Here is a 6,531-nt window from a genome sequence, read left to right on the forward strand (position 1 = left end):
GATAGCCCTAATAAGCCTTTTCTGTCTCAATTGCAATTAGAATTTATCTTCCTTTGAAGTACAATTCTGGACACTCACTTCTCATTCATTATGAGCTTTTCCAGGACCATTTAAGACTCTAATATCTCTCTGTGCCCTCAAGCAGCGCAGGATCACATTTCCTTCCCCTGCAGAGGAATAGAGATGGCAGCTGATAACCTGACACAGGACCTCTTACCACACAATATTCAGTTATAAACCAACCACTTCTAAACCTCAACAACATTGTCGTTATCAATCCCCACATCTTGTGTTTCATTCAGGATAGTTTAATTCCATTTCTATTACAGACAAGATGTATAATGGAGAACTGGTTTATGCCTTCCTCCAGAGGAACGATATCTCCAGCAACAGAAGCATTTGGTGCTCCTGCATCTACCCCAGCAGTATACAAAAATAAGGAAGAACTACAGGACGTGAGGAACTCTATTAATATGCATTTCCAGACAATTAAAAGTAGATCACTTTACCTGTCAGGAAATAGGATTCCTCCAAGTTACCTGCTTCAATAACAAGTCAACCGTTTTATGCACTCTGTCTACTCAAACTGAGTGGCAATTTGGGGCTTTGCACCTGGTGACAACATAGAACAGCTGGAAAATAATTTTGCATCACCATTGGAAATGTTAAACATTTTTATTCTTCCCTTTCAGGAGTAAAGTTCTGCTTTTGAGAGTTTTGTACAAACTCTGAAGCATAAGACGACCAATTTCTTCTCTGCGGATGGCAGACAGACCTCAGTGCACAGCATTTGCTCCTGCAAGCAGCCTGAATCGTGCACAAAGCCAAGTGCTAAGCAGCACAGATTGCTTCTGTTGCTGACGTGTCCTGTGCCAGATGTTTTAAGATGCACAAACACATTAAAAGTTAAGATTAACCCTAGTGAGCCAGGCAGAACAACTTGCTTGTAAGCAAAAAGCGAGAGCCCAGACAGCCATTTTCTCAGTGCTCCTGTAGATTGAAACATATCTCCTTTTATTTTACCCAGTGACTCCTAGGAGCAACAGGAAAAATTTGTACAGGTTTGATAGAAATTCAGAATATTCAACATTGTAGTCAAAAGCTGCTATAATAACCCTTTAAGTGAAAGCACTCAAACAAGCATGACTGCATGACTGACAGTGAAGTATTCCCCACCCATACCCGAAAAACACATCTCAGCTTTTCATTGGATGATATTTACAGACAGTGACTTAATTGAAAACTAACTAAACTAGAAAACGACGGGCCAAACAAAAAACCTCATTTTAAATCAGGTTAATAAAATGCTGCTGCAGGGGTGCTGTAAGCAACGGGTGTGATTTTCCTGCAGCTGATGTCACAAGATTTCTCTTTCAAAGAGACAGTTACATTATTCACCCCCCCACCCTCCCCCCAACCTCTGTGAGGGCACACAGAAGAGAATCCACAAATCAAAAGCCAGGAGCCCAGAGGGTATGCTGACCTCTCATCTTGCCCTGACCTGCTGCACTGTGGGTTTGGTAATTCCTTCTGTAAGAGGCCAAAGGATGAGTGAGGCTGAATCTTTTCCCGTGTTCCCAAAACAACCCAGGATAACTCACATCCCTTCTCTGTCCAGGACTGGGTGCAGCAGATGCTTTATCCAATGTGCAGCAAAGTCCAGGCAGTTAGCACCTGAAAGCGACTGGCTTTGCAGCAGGAATTCTCATTCCTTTTCTTTTAGAGAACCAAAGCATTGAAAATTCTACATGTTTATGACACAGTTAAAGCAAAAAAAAAAAAAAAAAACCCAAAACATTTATACTGCATATTAAATGCTGTTTCTAGCAGAGATTTGGAGACCTTGAAATCGTTTCACAACTGCCTGCTCTAAGCAGCAGCCTTGTCCTCTTCCAAAGGAGAAAGAAGGAACAAACTGCTGAAGGTGTCTATAGATCCACTTTGAATACAACACAAAGAGCTTCGTGCTGACTTCAGAGTAAAACTTTTTTGCATCTTTGCATTTCTCTGAAGGAAATCCCAGGCTGTCCTGCAAAAAAAAAAAAAACAACAAAAAAACAACCCACCAAAAAAACCCCACATCCTGGCACTTTTGCCCCCAAAAATCTCACAATTCCTTGAATTTGTAGCAAATCTTATTTTGTGTGGTTACACTATGAACTTTTAGAGTGATAAGGGTGTAGGTGAATTTTGCTATAATATATAAAACCATTACTGCATTTTTCCAGTGTATGGTGGCATGTTTATTAAGCTCCTACAATGTCATATCCATGGACTAAAATGCTTTTTGTTCCATAATCTCAAATCTCTCCAATAAAAAAAATGCAGTTCTTACTTGGGGATTAGTCTGTAACAACAGAATTATGACCAGGACAGTTACTTTTATTGAGTACATTCCCATATACCCTCTACCTGGACCACTGAAAACACAATTGGTGCCACTCTGTCGAGCTGAACTCCCTGCAGTATTCCTGATAGCAAAGAAAAAAATAGTCAGTCATGAATCTTTAAGCTGTTACTCTCACATCATCACAATGGAGTATGCTACTTGCTTTTTCTCTTTCTTACCACACCAGGAGAAAAGCTACCAGTTTTTCCACAGCAGTATCTTTACAGATGATCCACCTTTTAGCCTGCCTCCTATCACCCCTTCTCCAGCCTCCCCTTGTCACGCTCACCTCTCCTGGCTGGTCATTTGAATACGCTGCCAAGCTTTCACTAATTCTCCTTGTGTAATAGAGAATACATGAAAGAAAGACAGTATGCCATTAAGCAATTCAGTATGAAGCTATGCAAATAAGAGAACACATTGCCCTTGTTAGTACATGACAACAGTCTCATAACAATGTGTTATAAACCACTTCCACTGCTTGAGAGGCAGCTCTAATTTTAACAGGTCGACTCTCCAAAATGTGTTCTAACTACAGATGGTGCATTCACTAAAAAGTTTAAATTTAAAGAGTAAATGTTTTTCATTCAAAGTAAGTTCACTTGTGGAAAAGGTAAGCTTCAATGACTTCACCTTGGACTTCAGCAGGCAATCTTCACGTGCAGGTAATGATAAATCTTGATGGTGCAGCTTGGAGAGAACGGCTTTTCATTTTAACACTGGCTGAAGTTTTGATGCACAAGGCTGAAATGCAATCTCATACATTTTCAGCATTGGCACACTGACCATGGTTGCGTACATTGGAGCTCCGAGACAAAGAATTTTACTATTTTAGTTACCCAGACAAACAATCAGTAGTTCAGCAGACTTTCCTTTCTAATTGATCTGTTCACACGACAAATGATGAACAACTCTTTTTGTCGGCGTCTTAAGAAGCAGTTTCAAGATCTGAAGTGTTTGACAGAGCTGCTGGAACATTTGAAATCTTACTCTCTTGCTTTCCTAATTAACACACAGGCTCCAAATAGACAAGTTAACACTTTGCAAGCAAGCAAAGGCAGTAACTACAGCTTTATTAAACAATTAAAGTTTGAATTCCTCATGTCTCTTAAAGCACATTTAGAAATGGATTTGATACTTTGGCACCAGGGCTTGGAATTGATTGTGCTCTCATCCAAAATAGATGAAAGTTTTACAAGAGTAAGAAAGAACTCAGACACAGCAGCCCAACTCTCCTCATTCTGAAGGAACACAGTAACACTCCAAATGTAATGCAAAAGGAATTTGCCACCTGCCATTCCTAGCAAGATGTAGATAAACAATGTACATAATTATGCTATTTTATGGGAAAGATAATACTGTGGTTGTAAGCAGAGAGAACTTGCTACCTCAAAAATGCTGGAAGAGGAAGAAAAAGTAGTTACTTTGAGTAAAACACGCCGCGTGCCCAAACAGAACTGAAACACTAAAGTGGAGAGAAGACAAACAGTGAGACCCTGGGGAATTAAATATATTGACTCAAAATAGAGATGGCCCAACAACACTAATGAAGCCAACTTCCCCAAATTCCCATAGTCCCTAAATTCACTATGACATCTTTCAGCTGAATACCGACATTTAAATACTGAAACATTTCAGAGTAGCTAATGTGGAACGTTCATTACTTAAGTTTTTGGTAAGCTTTATGTCTCAACAAAGGCTGTTCTAAAAGGCCTATATTCATGATTCTTAACAGCTTCTAAAAGGTCAAAATGAACTGTTACTTTTACTTTTATCAGTTATCTCTTCATGTTAAATGCCAAAAGCCATCGGTGTCTTTGGCCACAGATGCAGAAATGAAACAGTTTGAAAGCCTATCAGAACATTTCCCATTCACATAACATTCAAACTGTAATTTAAGGATTCCCACAACTTGCTAACTTGTAGTCAGAGAGATGAGCTAAACAGTGCATGAACAAAGTACAGTTTCTGCTGTTCAGGCATCAACCTTCAGTTTCTAAAGTCATACCACACCGTAAGAAGATCAAAACTCCAACCAGTTTAGACGCAAAAATAGAGATTTGTAAGAGAACTCATACAGTAATACACGCCAGAACTCTTGGTATCTGAATATCTTGAACTTGGGCTCATGTCTTAGTTTGTAATGAAAAATTATTTTCTTCGTATAGATTACAAATGTTTGTTTTCAACGTGGTGGTTCTATTTCTGCTCCTAATCTCAAACTGTTCACAGCAACTGGTATCAGGCCAATATTTCAAGTTCCTAGTACAAAAGATATCTGTGAAGGATGACACCTTCTTTACCAAGCTCATTACAGCCTTCATATTCTTTTCAGTTCTGCTGTAGAACACATCTTTGATAAAGTTCTTCTTTCCCACAGCGTTTCTTTTACAAAAGAATATAAATACAAAAATATATCTGAAACAAGCGTCAAAAGATTGCATCTGGAAATACAAGTCCCTCAGAAACAAGGAACACGGGTCAACATTCACTTCAGCTTTGCAGTCAGTCTGAGATGCTTTTTATCAGCTCTCACTCTTTCACTACCAGCTCTCACTCACAGCATCAAACCAAATCTTTCAGCAGAGCTCTCGTAGATGTCACGGGGAGCCACAAAAAACCACACTCATGTAGTCTGAATAACCATCATTCAACTTTCATTCTTTGCTGTTCATCGTGCAAAAGTACGGCATAGGACTGGTTATCAACTTCAGCCATTTGTGACAGTGAAGGACCAAGCATTTTGTCAGCACCACAAACCACTTCATAGTTCATGTTTTTACTCCTCCTAATTCTAGGAGAGCTCGGTATCAACTCATAGATCATTTCCTCAATGTAGGAAGAAAAAAAAAGCAAGAAAACCTCTCCTAATTTCTAGTTTAAATGAATTCAAAACCAGTGGAAATGCGACCACTGATGGAGGAAATGGCACCAAACAAGAAATTTAACTCCCTAAATTTCCTTGTTACAGCTTATCTGCAAGAAATGATGCAACCGTCCCCCACTAAGTCCTTCAGCATGACCTTCAGTGCTCCATTTCATCACTAATACATTCTATTTCATTGCTAATACATTCTATTTCATAGGCAGCCTGCTTATCTAGTATAAGAAACAATCTTTTGTTCATTTGCTAAGTCACAAGGACTTTTGCTTTTGTTGAGAGGAAAAAAAAAGTGACAGTACTTGCCAAAACATACTCTAGTAATACAAAGCAGATGATCTTTCTGTTCCATTCAAATTTCAAGTAACTTGTTTCCAGTCAGCAACAGCACACAATTCCCAAACCCAGTTACATCATCTAGTTTGATAGTTACCAACCCTGCCAATAGTAGGACCCACTCAAGTTTGAAACAGCAACATGATGTAAGCCTCACAAAAATAAGTTTGAGACCAGCTGTCAAACTTTGTCCATACTAGTTTTGCTGCATTATTTAATAGATATTAGATACAGAAGAAATGGCATTCAATTCATTACTGACAACTCTGTTTCAGAAGACAGTCAGGAGAAAGAGCAAGCCTTACCTCTGGTTTACTGAGGCTGGATGACACCAGAGAACCTGATCCCACATCCAGGTCCCACTGTTTTCTTCCACTATTCTCAGGATCCAGCGCAGCAATTCGCCCATCCAAAGTGCTGATAATTACTAAAGATCTGCAAGTGGAAACATCCAGAGTCAAAACCTCAGCAACAGGTAGCTGATCAGTTAGATGTTTTCTAAAGTTGGAACCCCACTGCATTAAGTATAAATCTATGCTGACATGTGCCACAAAACAGCATTTTGTTTTACCCCGAGCAACAAGAAGAGAAAATATAAACCTGTTGCTGAATATCAAACTAATTTATATGCTATAAGATGCTCTCAGAGTTCATTTCTAAGGGAGATGGCTGATTTCTTGGTCCTACATGCATGTGATACCACAACAATACTGGATGGCAACTAAACTAGTTATGAACTGAATTCATATTCAGTTGATTTCACAGAGAACTTTAACATGTCAAAGAATCATAGAATGGCCTGGGTTGAAAAGAACCACAATGACCATCCAGTTCCAACCTCCTGCTATGTGAAGGGTCGCCAACCAGCAGACCAGGCTGCCCAAAGCCACATCCAGCCTGGCCTTAACACTAAGTTTTATTATGA

Source organism: Meleagris gallopavo, chromosome 4, assembly GCF_000146605.3.
Source record: "Meleagris gallopavo isolate NT-WF06-2002-E0010 breed Aviagen turkey brand Nicholas breeding stock chromosome 4, Turkey_5.1, whole genome shotgun sequence".
Classification (NCBI taxonomy): Eukaryota; Metazoa; Chordata; class Aves; order Galliformes; family Phasianidae; genus Meleagris; species Meleagris gallopavo.